This window comes from Palaemon carinicauda, chromosome 23 (assembly GCF_036898095.1).
Source record: "Palaemon carinicauda isolate YSFRI2023 chromosome 23, ASM3689809v2, whole genome shotgun sequence".
Classification (NCBI taxonomy): Eukaryota; Metazoa; Arthropoda; class Malacostraca; order Decapoda; family Palaemonidae; genus Palaemon; species Palaemon carinicauda.
In genome coordinates, this window is record NC_090747.1 from 108,487,395 (window position 1) to 108,502,847 (window position 15,453).

At 34.9% G+C, this 15,453-nt stretch overlaps 1 long non-coding RNA gene across 1 annotated transcript; it reads left to right on the plus strand.

The window, feature by feature from the left end:
* Positions 1 to 3,891: 3,891 nt before the first annotated feature.
* Positions 3,892 to 13,985, plus strand: LOC137617359 (uncharacterized). Its single transcript, XR_011039639.1, has 3 exons — positions 3,892 to 5,267; positions 12,141 to 12,244; positions 13,035 to 13,985. It is a non-coding gene; the product is annotated as an uncharacterized lncRNA (long non-coding RNA).
* Positions 13,986 to 15,453: the final 1,468 nt, after the last annotated feature.

The window sequence follows — 15,453 nt, forward strand, 5'->3', positions numbered from 1 at the left end:
ATTATAATTGGCAATGTATCAAAGCTAAAAAAAAGTATTGGATTTATTACATTTAGGGATAAGCTTGAATTGTAAGCACTTAAGGTTTGAATAACCAGTGATTCTTTTAAAGCTGTTTGATGGAGAAATTTCTGAAGTGCTTATTTTTCAGTCTGTTATAGCATAGTTTTTGAAATGGCTGCACATATTCAACTTTTAATTAGAATTTAATCACCAATCTTGACTTAAATGTGAACAATGGGTTATTGATGTCGAAAAACTAAATTCCTGTGTTAAGCCTAGTTCTTTTTTTTCCCACTTGTATTTTATTCCTAAATAATTGTATGTTGATAGTTGTTTATTCCTGAACAAATTTAATCGGGATAGTCCACATTACAGCAAATACGCTATTATTCAATTTCACCTTCTTACATACCCTACAAAACGAAAGGAATATCTTAGAATTTCCTTTAAATTGCTGAACATAAACTATGATAGGATTGTAGAATTGCAGATTTAAAGATTCTTTTTCACGTGTTTCAGTATTTAAAGCTGATTTTGAGTTTAAGTTGAAGAGTAATATGTGCATAGTGCACATGATTGGCCATTAAATGCGAATGATCTAATTAGTCAAGATCTTCCGTTCTAGATAAGCGTGCTTTCTTTTTTTGTTTCTTTTTTACGTATCCCTTGGTGAGTCGAGGATATTCAGCGTAGTTTTTCTTAGCTATTAGAAATAACAATTGTTTAGCAGGTGACATTGACTTAGAATATTCATAATTTTGGCACTTTTGGTTTTAAAACTCGAGTTCTTGACACCTAGCTGTGATTTATGGTCTAACATAAAAGTAATGACGTGGCCTATTTTTTTTTTTTAGATAGAAAATATAAAATTTTCATAAATAACGAAATATACTGGGTACAGTTCTCAACATTGGTTGTAGCAAACTACTCGGTTCTGACTGGAAATATTCGGTATTTCGGATTGTTTGGCGAATTGAAAGTCTTAAAAGTATTTGAGCATCATTGTATTTTCTTTTTTCTAAGTTTGGAGATTTTAAAGTTTTGTCTATATTCAAAGGAATATTTTTTAACACTTCTACCTCGAATCAGTAATGGCCTTAAAACTTCTTGTTGTGGAAAGTTAATTCTAAAAATTTGCAATATTTTAATGTTTTGTAGTTTTGAGTTTCTCGAAGTTTTGAAGGACCATTTTCTATAATTTTTTAATTACTGGTTTATCTACCATCTTATCTGACGTTGAGATTTTGTAAATAAAATTAAGATGGTGACACTGATCTCCTTCTGTTGTTAACCTTCGGTAGTAGTAATGTAGTGAATTAATGTTTTTATTTCATATTTAATCAATTTTGCTCTATGTAAATTGTATATTTGTCTTCTAAGCTTATATTTTTTATCGGATAAAATCGGTAACCTGTCATTTGAAGTTTATTCGGTTGTTTCGAGTAAGTTACCAATATAAACTGTAGCTTTATTTGTGGTTTTGAGTGATTTATTTCGCAAGACACGTTCTATAAAGGTTAATTTAATTTTGCGTGCCTAGTCCCTAGGAATTCTGCTACGTGAAGTAGACATACTGTAGTTTCAAGCAGGTTTATAGCCAATTTAATTTTCACAAGTTTACCAAGCTGTATTTTTTCCTTCCAAAATAAATTGGAAGACTGTTCAATATTTTCCAGCCATACATATATTTTTTCCACAACTTTCATCCGAGAAAATGATAGACGTGGAACAACAAATTTCTGAGATGAATAGTTACCGCTCGAACATAAAGAAAACTGTTAGTTCAGTCCGTTTTCTATGATAGCAGACTCAGTCTTGTGGCTTTACAGTAAAGAGGTTTAATAACCTTTACAGTAATTTTAACAGGGTCCTGGGTAGTAATGAAATATCATACAGCCTGGGGTGTACCACTTAACGTATCAGTGGCCTTACATAGGGTGTTCATACCTCTTACTTTTACTTTACTTTGATGGCTGCTTTTCCGGTCCCATACACCAGGGGAACCCCACTCACTACAGGACCTCCACTGTCGTTTTACCTTGTTCGTTCAGAGTATTTAAAGTTTCATATCACGTATTGTTCATTTACTGTTAAATCGTCACTGTCAAAAGACTCGTGAAATAAGAGTGTCTTCAGCCTATATAGGCTAGTTCAATCATTACACTAGTAATCCATAAGCGGAGTAGAGTAACCTACCTCTTAACATTTTGTACCTTGAGTTTTTTCTTACATTAATGGTATATATGGAATTACCCACAACCAAAATTCTGCGCTGACACTTTACCTTTATATACACGGTAAATTGTAAACTGTCCTACTCATTGACTGAACAGAAGCTCCTCGCCATATGTATATACGCGTTAAATTATTGTACTCTTGCTTTCTTTGGACAATGGTTTTCTACAGATATGCATGGCTTTCAGGCCTCATACTAAAAATAAGAGTTTAATCTGAAGCTGTTTTCAGTTTTATAGATGTTATAATAGATATCAAGGTTTCACGAAGTTTTGACGTTTACCGGTATTTTAAATATGATTTAGCATTTACTCTCCAAGGTTTCGAGATACGCTCAGCAATTTTAATTTCATACAATTTCTCGGTAAGATGGAAATAGGATAAATTTGCTCTCTCTCTCTCTCTCTCTCTCTCTCTCTCTCTCTCTCTCTCTCTCTCTCTCTCTCTCTCTCTCTCTCTCTCTCTCTCAATAAATGAATAAAACGAGGCTTTATTTAGGTTATTTAATTGTTCTACAGATTTTTATAGCATATTTGTGCCACAGTGCAGTTTCGTGGAATTATAGTAACTATGTTTCGCATGGTGTCGGGTGACTGCGACCAGAAATATGCCTTATCCCATAGTTTTAATGTTTTTAAATCAGGAGCCAGTTATTCCTGGCAATCGGCAAGATTATATCTTATAACTTCTGGAAACTTAATTATCTTACATAGAATATCAATTGATCTTTAAATTGTTCGTAGACTTTGTGACTTGTTATAAAGGAACGAAAGATCTTAAATTTTTTCTTGCTTAAGAAGGCTAGTAGAATAAATGTGCTAATACAATACTTACACGATACACTAAAACGTGTATGAGCTACAGAAAATTAACCCTGAAGATTTTTTTCAAATTATCCCTGTAAGAAACGAGTGTTTCAGATTAGATATTTTGTCGAACTATATAAAAAAAATCTAGAGAAATTAATTACCCTTAAACCTATAGCGTAGCAAAAATATATTTTTACGGAAGCTCCCTGTACTGTGCTCGTTTCCTTTTAAATTTCTTCTGGGTAAAACTTGCTGTACCATTCTGTTTTACTTTAAAAATTTCTAATTACAATTAATGGACTATTTTTTAGGATAGTTTTGTAAAGTTTCTTTTCCCGCGCCGAGCTGTTTCCCCTGTTTGAGCCCTTAGGCTTGTATCACCCTACTTTTCCAAGTTAAGGCTACAACTTTGATTAATAAAAATGCTGATAACGAAAGTTTATATAATTACGCGAGATTTGCTAATTGGCCAAGATGACTGTTAACAAAATATCGGTTAACGAAGAAAGTGATTCGATATTTGTGAAGCTTGCACATATACAATTTTCAGTATATTATTCTGTAGATTGAAATTGCTACCATTTATATATCGACCTGTCTGATTAGGGAATTTTTTAGGTTGGCTATTGTCCTTACTCAAAATATTTTATTGCCAACTGCATTTTACTCTTATCGATATGTATTTAATTATTTTGTTTTATTAAATGCCTCTAAAGAAATTATTTTGAGAACTAAAACACGAAATTTGGTTAAAGAATTTTCCTACAATTTTAGATTTGTTTCAAATTAGCATTATCAAACCTTTTTTTTTTTCAATAACTAATAGTATTTTTTATTCTTTTTCAGACTACATCGCTTCAAGCCCTACGGTTGTGCCGATTTAAGTCCTTTCGATACATGCGTTGGTTCAATATAACTCAAGTTATCTCCCATATTCAGTCTAGTCTAGTAGCTAGTATTGCTAGTTTCGATTATTGACGACATCGCGTATACTTAAGGGCTGCTTTCCTGATCCTATCACGCAGTGAAACCTATTCATTACAAGACCTAAATGTTCCATTTATCGTAGAGATTCTTAGGTATTTTGCATATTACACTACATAACGGGCGTTTTTTCGTTTTGACCACTAAAATCATATAAATGATAATAGATGATAGATTCGTATGTATAAGCCATGACTCTATAATGTATTAACGAATCAACGCTACTGCAATGTTTTGAATGGAAACTTTAGGTTTGAACTAGTCACACCATAATCAAAGCATCGCATACCAAAGCAAAAGAATAATTTCAGAGATTACGCCATAAATAAGATCTCATACCACACAGTACCCATTTTACCTTGGTGGACATTTAATTTTTGCATTTCAAAATAGTAGCTCAAACACGTTACCTTAAACCTTCACTTTATTCTACGGCGATTTATATATTTCGGTTCGTCAATAACTTTTATAGGGCAATTTTTTTTTTAATAGAAAATGGAAAAAATCAATTTTCTATTGGCTTTAAGAATTTAGCATCGTAGAATTTTAGAATCGTAGAATTAACGCCTCAGTATAGTCCATTCAAGGATGATAATATTAGTCATAGAATTATGAATTACCCGTTATACTAGAGTTGAATATACGTAATAACTGGGCAAACTGCATGCATACAACATTGATATACAGTATAATGTAAATGCACCAGTGTAATGACAAACTTGAAGTTGAATAAATTCGGTTCTTGTTTTTAATTCCACATAAAAGTGGAAAATAATTTTCTTTTAAGTTTTTAATATTATTAGTGACTGTCAACATAAGGCCAGTAAATTATCAATTCTAATACTTGGGTTATATCGAATCGAGCTCGTGGTGTATCGAAACGACTTTGCTGTATTTGATGCAGCCAACCAATCGGGTCAACACGCCTATTTATGGATTGTTTCAAGTTACTGGAGCAAAGATGTACCTCGATGGTGGGTACTAAAGCTTTAAAATCTGCGGCCCCATTGTGGTGATAGTAGTGGTGGTGATGGTCCTAAAGACAGAACTGAAATATTTTTGGACTTATATGTCAAGTGTGCATTTGACAATCGGTTTGAACTACACAATGTTATTCTTCCAATTTGTGTTTAAAGTGTGTGTGAAGAATATGCACGATAGGACTTTCAAACAAGTGACGTGTATCGAAAATAGCCGAATTAATACTTCAACATCTGAGAGGAAAATTTTGTTCAGGTGAGTTTTGTGAATTTTTTTAGTTGATAATTTTGGATAAATTTGTTATCGTGACCCCTGATGTCCGTTAACAAAAGGTTAATAGCACTTCAAAATATTGTATTGGACTTCATCCATCTTTGAACAATAATTGCACTGATGGTTTTATGAATTTTTCGTTTATAAAAGTATTGTATAAGAAAAGGTGCGAAACCTGATTATACCGCAAACAATAATGAAGTGTAAATTACTTTCTGTACGAGAAAAAACTTAAAACTTTTATGAACACGTCCCTCCTATAGATTATTGGACTTATTGTGTAGTCTATAAAACCACGTGGTAGATTCTGAAGCACTTCTCAATAACTTTGACAGCCTAAGTCTTAAAACCAGACTCAGAACTCAAATATTGGTGTTAAAGACTTTTTTTTTTTTTTTTTTCGAACAGCCAATCTGTATACTGAATTTCTGAGAGGTTATTACAAATAGGAAATATAGAATGCCCTTGCGACTAACACTATTATAGAAACATTATTTTAGATTCAGATTGTTCAAAAAGTAGAAAATACAATTATCTGAAATAATGGCTGAAGAATTTAGGCTTCCCCCTTATAACTATATTAGTGTAAGAAGTGTAATATATCCCTGCTATGGTTCTTGTGCATATGCACAGCTATCCCCTGCGATACTACAAATTACCTGAAATAGTGAACTGATCTATAGATGAATTTTCAATCTTTAAACATAAAAAAAGGTATACAGTATTTTGGTGTTATTTATCGTATAAGGTAACTCGTTATTCAGATACGAATGCAAACACTTTTTCTACATAGTATGACCAGCAAAGCTGGAACAGCTGGAACACTTAAAACTTTTAACGAGGTGTCCCCAAGCATATAGATTGTTACCAGTCAATAGCGGGAAGCATCCCCCTCCCCACCGGTCATTCACTGGACTCCTATTCGATTTCAAGGAGGTATAAACCTCCTTGCTTTGATTTCACCATTGTGTGGAGATAACGGACACCTGTCCCCGCTGGCTGGACACTGGAACTTTACCCTTGGTCTCTGTTCCTGATTGACGTTTTGGCGTCTCGTAGGTATAGCCGGCCATACACGCAGAGGACTGACCGTGCGGTTTGTCCTTAGGGACTGGAGCGACACTCCAATCCTGTGAGAAATGACCACACAAGCTACGGACTAGCCTGCTTATTTTAAGGGGATTGGGCACCCAGGATAGGCCCATATGGTTATGTTTTTAGTACTTGTTAATTGAATTTGGTACGTGACCGGGTATCAAGTACAATTGGTAGCCTACATCCTATTTTGAAAATGCCAAATTTGGGTACATTTTACTTTATTTTTTATATGATATAAATCTATGGAATCCGACTTGAAATAATCATATGTAGGAAGGTGATAGGCATTCTCTGTCGGCTACTACCTGGTAGGGATTTGTCTGCTATGATGATAATGTACTTATTTCTCTTGAAGTCATTATAGGATTACCTTTTCCATTTATGCCCATTAATCCTAGGGTCCAAGGGTCCAAGTGTCTCCTGGGAGGAATACACTAAATGGATATTTAGACCTATCTGGAGATTATCTCATGCTTAAGCACTAATGCACATTTAATTAGGCGTATATACTTGTTTTCGCGTTAATTTATAGAAATTGGAAACGATTGTTTATATAAGCTGAGAGAAAATGTGAGAGGGATATACATATGTTAATAGAATTATCAGCAGCTACTTAATTTATCCTCTATCCATATTTTACACCTTCGTTCTTTTATATGAAGAAAATTCGGTGCTACTATAGCGTGAAGTCTACCACACTATAGCGTGAGGTCTACCTCCCGTTAGCACTGTAGCGTGAGGTCTACCGCTGAATTATTCGTCCCTCATAGATAAGACACATTTCATACATTTGTTTAAGCAATTAAACATATTTTAGAAATGTCTTAAAATGATAATTGGAATTTTAATTACAATGAAAAAAAAATAATAAAGGTAAAAATAAACATGTTATCATATATTTCCATATTTATTCTAGCGATACAAAACAATAAACACTTAATTTAAACATATCTTAGAAATGACTTTAATAGATAATTGGATTTCTAATTACATTAAAAAAATGAATAAAGGTAAAAATAAACATGTTATCGGTCTAATGCTAAATTATTCGTCCCTCATAGATAAAACACATTTCATACATTTGTTTAAGCAATAAACACTTCATTTAAACATATCTTAGAAATGACTTAAATAGATAATTGGATTTCTGATTACATTAAAAATGGAATAAAGGTAAAAATAAACATGTTATCATATATTTCCATACATTTATCCTAGCGGTACACACTTCCTACATCTTCTAAGAAAGACAAATAGATCATTGGAATTTTTTCTCATCACCTTCCAGCAAAAATAAAGATGAGACTGGAACAGCTGACAACCAACACCTCGCATTAATCTCTTCAGAATCATCGTTTTAGCGTCCAACCACGATCGCTCAATTGCCTGTGTGTGTGCTCCTGTCGCAGGATCCCCATAATATTGCTGGTGGTTCACTGTAGAATGCTGGTACCCCATGGCATTTAGGTTGCGGAAGGTCCAACCTTGTCGCGTGGTAGACCTCAGTCACCTCACCCTCCGCTTGGGTAGGCGACATATGGCGGTAGACCTCACGCTATAGTAGCACCGAAAATTCATAAAACTTAATCAGAATATTATTTTTCCCCCTTTTGTTTCAGCATCTGTTTATTATCAGAATACAAGATACTATTGCATGAATAAGGCAGAAGACTCTGTGGTTTTAAAGAGAAAATATATTAGGGAAAAGGAGAGGAAGTTTAAGGAAATCATAACTTGGTGAATGGAAATGTGAGGGGAAACACAAAAATAAAGAAAAATAAAATGCATAATATAACAAACTTGTAAAATGCAACCAGTTTATCTTTATAATGTAAAAAGGTAGTAGGCTGGCCAAGGCACCAGCCGGCCGTTGAGATACTACTGCTAGAGAGTTAAGGGGTCCTTTGACTGGCCAGACAGTACTATATTGGATCCTTCTCTCTGGTTACAGTTTTCCCATTGCCTACATAGACACCGAATAGTCTGGTCTATTCTTGAAAGATTCTCCTGTCCTCATACACCTGACCACACTGAGATTACCAAACAATTCCTCTTCATCCAAGGGGTTAAATACTGCAATGTAATTGTTCAGTGGCTACTTTCTTCTTGGTAAGGGTAGAAGAGACACTTTACCTATGGCAAGCAGCTCTTCTAGGAGAAGGACACTCCAAAATCAAACCATTGTTCTCTAGTCTTGGGTAGTGCTATAGCCTCTGTACCATGGTCTTCCACTGTCTTGGGTTAGAGTTCTCTTGCTTAAGGGTACACTCGGGCACACTGTTCTATATAGTTTCTCTTTATTATTATTATTATTAAATGCTAAGCTACAACCCTAGTTGGAAAAGCAGGATGCTATAAGCCCAGGGGCCCCAACAGGGAAAATAGCCCTTTCTCTTGTTTTGTTGAAGTTATTATTGTACATATAGAAAATGTTTATTTTAATGTTACTACCCTTAGAATATTTTATTTTTCCTTGTTTCCTTTTCTTACTGGGCTATTTTCCCTGTTGGGGCCCCTGGGCTTATAGCATCCTGCTTTTCCAGCTTGGGTTGTAGCTTAGCATTTAATAATAATAATAATAATAATAATAATAATAATAATAATAATAATAATAATAATAATAATAATAATGAAGGGACGAAGTAAGGAATAATTTACGCGTGAAAATACTATAGGCGAGTCAACCCTGTCCTTCCCTAAACCCACAGCGCGACGCGCCAATCAGTTCAACATGCTGAAAGGACGACGCGACAGGCCTGGCTCGACAAGACTGGCATCAATAGGCCCCATACACGTTAAAGACTGACCGGTTCGCGCCAGTCGCTATGAAATCCGCGCGCCAGTCGCGTACGTGTATGGCCACCTAAAATTACTTCGTTGATGTAGTGGTGCTGATATCATACTCTAACTCTTCATTTTGACCAAGGGTGAAAGCTTATTCTCGCCTCCTTAGACTTCTATGGAGTTTTGATATCAGACGCCTCTATGACTCATAAGTTTTCAGCCACGCTTATGGTAGCATAGTTTGGTATCCAATTTGGTCTAGCGATCAAATTGTTTTAACTGCAAGTTTTCTTAACTGCCTGTGGTAGCGCTCAAGCAAGCATTACCTCCAGTGCACTCACCCCTCGGGGTGAGCTCATGCGACAATGACAGGCTTGAGCTCTTCCATCCTTCGGGGATCTTCGGCAGATGACCTTGCAAGCTAAAGAAGTTTCCCTAGCTTGGAAGCACGTCTCCACATTTATCTCGAAGTGCTAGCGTGGTCACTCAAAGTAATCGGTTTTACCCGGCGTTCGATAGTGCACTCAAGGCGCCTGGGTGCTCGCTCTCATCTGAATGCATTGTCGATGCCCTTTTTAAAGCTTAACTTGTATTAGGCAGTTGGGGGTCTAGAATAGGCTGTTTATTCCACTGCTTAGGCACTGACGTTACTCATAAAATTATTTTATTCTTATCTAGAGTCCTTAGTGCCTGTGATAGCTACGAGTTTTTTGTGTGAGCGTTTGACATTCACATATTAGGAAAGAGTGGTCTGTTTTGGAAAGAGTATGAATCCTTGGAAAGAGTATCGGGATATTTCTCTCTCTCTCTCTCTCTCTCTCTCTCTCTCTCTCTCTCTCTCTCTCTCTCTCTCTCTCTCTCTTTGAAGGATTTCCTAGCTGTTTTAGGATGTCTTGACTCCAGACCAATTACGACAGCCACAGACCGAATCTGCCACGAATCGGTTAATAGAAGTTATTCAACATATTCTCTTGCAGAGGGGTTTTTGCGAAAGTGTTGTATGAATACCTCATGAGGCATCCTTTGTTTATAAAGCAAAAAGGGCCTTGTTGCTATGGTTGGTGTACCATTCGAAGAGCACACTTTGGCTTGGAGCCTCTATACCTCTTTCTTGCTTTGGAGCCTCTATACCTCTTATTACATATTTTACTGTTCCCGGAAGGTAAAACTGCTTGTTGGTGGTGAAAAGGTATAGCTCACACTTTCATAAGTCCCACCTGAATGTGGTTGATCTTTATCTCTTGGGTAGAATTGTGTATGTATGCTCTTAAGTTGGATATAGATATTCCCTTATAAGGCGACCGAAGTTCTACATTCCATAGAGGAAGCTTTGTATGAATCACTTTAAGTGATGGATCATATTTTTTGTTGGAAGCAGTCTTTGTTCTCACTCTGACCTCAAACAAGAGGGTTAGCTCGAGATTTTCTTCAGCGACGTTGCTAGTCCAGAAGAGAAGTTATCTTGCATTCCTGATTTTCTGACTCAAATTACGCGGATACCTGGTGCCCAGTCGCATTTGGGCAGGTAAGTGTTATAAGAAAACAGATATTCTGGATCAGTTGTTGCTTGTTTAATGACAGCGCTAATGAACATCTCGTTATCGGCAATAGGTAGTTATAAAGATTACCAAGAACACAATCTCTGCTTAAGCAAGAGAGGTCACTGACTATTCCTCATAAAGCGTGGTATGTCATAGAGCTCATGGTGTTGGGGCGTAAGCATGTCCCCGGCATTCAGAAAGATCCTTTTTTGGTTCAGGTTTTAAGAGGATCGAACGCCATCACAGTCTGCTACCGGCAGATTGCGACATACAGGTTGCTATAGTTATGTTCTAACTACAGTACCTTAGCTTTTCTAGTGATTATAGCAGTTGGTAGAGGCCAAATGAATAACCAGCTTTTTTCTTAACCGTACCGTTTCTGAGGTCACAGCATCAAAACGTCCTGTCAGCTAGTTTTGTTGACTAGTTAACACCGTGGTAGCAATTATACATAATGTATTTTCAAACATTAGGTCCCACACTCCTTACGAGAGGGGGGGGGGGGGGTGGCGCATCTGGGTCAACTAGCATGTACTCTCAAATCTTCGCTACGTACTTTGTCGAAGACAGTCATAGATGCGTTCTTACTCGCTTACCGTTGGTGCAAGGGCTGTCGACCCACTGTCGATCAAGCTACTGGTTAACCGATGTTTCAGGATTCTCACTCCCTTTGCATTACCATGCGAGTATATCCTGGCTAAATATATCCAGCCAGTTTGAAAGGTCTTCCACCCACTAAAGGAAGAGTCCAACAGTCTACTGTGTGTAAAGAACTAGGGTTTGTGTTCTTGGGAGCGAGTTGGTGGCAGTGGTTCTTCCCGGCTATAGACTGGTAACAACCTACGGTATATGGTTGACACCCCGTTAAAGTATTCACAGCAGTGTTCTAGCTTCGCTGAAGTCATACTACGTAAAGAACTCCGGTTTGTATATTTTGGAAAAATACAAATTTCCAAATTAGTCATAATTGGTTTAATCTCTAGGGAAATAGAAAAGATTAACTAAATATGGGAAACTCTTTGAAGATGGCTTTAAACCCGGATTTAAATTAAATTTGTGAGAGTTGTCCAGCACAAACAGCCGTTAAAAGTAGAACCAAACTGCATTCTCATAAAATCGAAGTTTTTCAGTAAGTATAACTTCTTAGAGAAGACTACTTTGACACATGGTACACAAGTCACTACTATATTTTTAGTACGTCATAGCGGCTTTGTTTAAATGCATCTGTTAAAATTGTATCTGAGCTATAAAAGGAGTGTAAATTCCTCGATGTTTGATAAGTTTTCAAGTTTTTGTTCTGTTTAGTTTTTCTGCTTGAAACTAGTTTAGTGTTACGAAGTTACTGTGTAAATATTGAAGTGTATTAGTTTCGTTTTTAGAGGGCAAGTTATTGAAAACTTATTTTTTTCTGAAGATATATTTTTTCTTCCAGGTTGAACGTCTCTGAATGAATTTCAGTATAAAATTTGATGAGTGAATAGGCCCTGTACAGGTGTGCTAAAGCCGGTTTGTGATCGGAACATTCACCATGCAAAGGTAAGACAAGATCTGTTGTTTTACTGATTTGAGGCGAAAGCGAAATTTTTGATGACAGGTTTCAATCGATATGTGAAATCTTGGTCGTATTTTTTGTTCACTTTTAAAACCTATCAACTGCGTTAAACTCGTTAGGAATAAAGAATTAAGAGAAGTATTTCCTATGACTGCCAGTAGCTCTTGGAATAGTTATGAATAGGAAAATTTGGAGTAAATTAACAGCCATAGGCATTTTAACTTTGTATGAATCTTGCCATTTAGTGTGCCGGGTAATAATTTATTAACTTTGATCCCTTTTATTGACAGTGGTCTGCAGACAGCTAGATAAATTTTAAAATAATTAGTCCAATACGAGAATAAGAATTTAAGGCAAATAATATTAATATTTTGCGGTTCAGTTAGCTTCACCCCATTTTGTGAAGTTGAAATGGCCAATCCTAGGCTATGATAAAAATATTTAATGTTAATGCTGATAACTGCATTGGTAATAAAAATATCAAATAAGTTGTCTTGTATGAATTTACACTAAAAAAAAAAAAAATCCTGTCCCTTTTCATATTTTTTAAAATTCTTATTACATTAAAAACTATTAATTAATCAAATTTGAGAAACTTTCTTGATAAAACACTGCTTGCATTCAACACTGGTCAAAACGCCTCTCCCATTTGTGTGCCGTTTTGTGAAAAACTATTTTAGCCAACCTTAATGGTTTCTTACATCTTATTGTTTTAATACCTCTCAAGTAATTTTTGTGACATTGCATAATTCCGTTTGTTCTCTTTATTTTCAGCTAATTGCCAGGATATCAGCATTAAAGTGATGGTCAAGAAAATATTTTCTCTTCTCATACGGATTCCACTATAATCTACACTGAAAGAAGATTGGCTTGAAGAAACTACGGCTTGAGTTATTTTTTTTTTCCTTGTGGAATTTTATTGAATGTACTGTTACTTATATTCGTAATCTCTAACTGTAGGTTAGGCCTATGAACGAAAGGAGTAGGGGGGGAAATTGGGGGTAAAAAAAATTTATATTTGGGCAGTTTTGGTAATGTTACGTACGGAAATCGGAATTATCTTAAATTTTTGCATTGGACAATCAAAAATAAATTGTGCTAGGCATTTAGTATCTTAGTATTATTGGTTTAATGGTCTTGAAACACTAGTGAATTAGTTTGGTTTCAGAATCCCTTGGGTTCCTAAATACCTCGGTAGGTTTCATCGTACTCATTGCCATAATATTGGGTATTAGGCAGACATAAAAATCAGGACATATTTTACCCAACCTTGTTTATTACAAGTCTTCTAAATCTTAGTTCAGCCAACAGTTTCAACGCCGATAATTGTACAGCCTAGTTTAAGTACTCTTCTAGATACAATTATTTTTACCAAAGTAATGTTAGATTAATATGGGGTGATTAGTTTAACTTTTACTTTTCCTAATGTTCGTATCTTTGATAACTGGTTAACTCGAAAACTTTTTGGTGGTTAGGAATATTCTTTGGATGCAGATTTTTGCAACTGGCTACTAAGCATTTTGAATTATTCTAACTTGCTTCCGTTCAAAGAGATTGTATATAAGACTCCATTTGAAGCTTTGCTATAATTTATATTTTATTATGATACAAATTGTGGGGAAAGTTTATGATTAACTTGAAATAGCTTCTCGCTATAGAGTACCTGAACTAACTTGGGCTATGCTAAAGCTTAGTTTAATAGAGGAGGGAGGTCACAAACCAAGAGTTAAATTCCAAGAGGATACATCGTAGGATATAGTTTATTTGTAAACCAAATTTTGCCTTAATTTTCATGTTGAACAATTTTTGATAATATACAAAGTTTGCCTGGAGAATCGTGCATTTTGCTAAAACTCCATGCTCTGGTAAACACTATTTTGGATAGCAACTTCATGCAAAGAAAAGAAACATGTACTTAGATAGTTTTTAAATTTTGTATATAAACCTTGTAGAGTTACTTTTCAGAAGCACTATTATCTTGGCAAATTTTCATATTTCAAGACACTGTTGCCGTATGGATGTTGCAGATTAAAGGATAAGATTTTGGGAATGTTGACCATGGTATTTTAACTGAACTGCAAGGTAAAAATTATTCAGAAAATAAATTCAAACCTGATTAATAAATATCAATTATAGATATGTACTCAAATTGGTGTTAGTCTATTTCATTAGCAAGTATATTTTTCATATTTGAATTAGGTGCTTTAAAATAAAGTAATTACTTTGAGAAGTTTGATATTTTCAAGATATATGAAAAGATATTAATCGGAAGTGCCCTAGCAGTGATATGTGGTTTAGACAATAATCAGGAAACATTGACTGGTAAATAATTGCAAATTTAAGTCTTAACTTATTAGCAGGGATAATTTTCACATTTGAATTAGGTGCTTTCAAATTAAAAGTAATTACTTTAAGATGTATGATAAGTTTTCAAGATCTATGAACTAGAGATTAGTCAAAGTGGCCCTTAGCTGTTCTTGGCTTCGACAATAATCAAGAAACATTAACTGGTAAATGATTGCAAATTTAAAAGTGGTCACTTGACTATTAATGCCAAAGTTTCTGAAGTACTAGAATTCAAAAGTAAATTAAAATAGACAATTTTAAAGGCGGTTTTGGATACTTAATGGTATTTTCGGTATAAGAATTAAGAAATATTGATATGAAGTTTGTTTTCCAGTAGTTATTTTATTGAACATAAATATCCTGAAGGCTTTTGAACTTAAATTCACTAGGCCACTTTTATTTCGGCGTTTGTTGTTGCATCTTGGGCCATTACTGTAATATGCAGTAATCATTGTTTAGCCTATATAAAAATTTAGTCCTTTCCGGAGTACCAATATACTTTCCACCTATCAAATGTGAATTCTTTGAAATCCTAATTAAAAAAAAAGTTTAGATTGACTTGGAAATAACCTAATTTCAATCAATTTTAGTCATATTTCGCCATGGAAATATCTTTGCCTGACTTATTATTATATCGGTTGAAACATTTTTTTTATTGGGCTAAAGAATTTTGTTTACCATCGACACAGTGTCTTGATATATTGATATTTTTTTTCGAGGTATAAATCCTCTCAATTCCCATTTTAGTTCTTTAATTTTCAAATTCATAAGCTCTTATCAATCCTAAAAACTCATTTTGCAAATTTGAATAATGGAAATGTCATATTGAATTGTATTTTGAATTTAT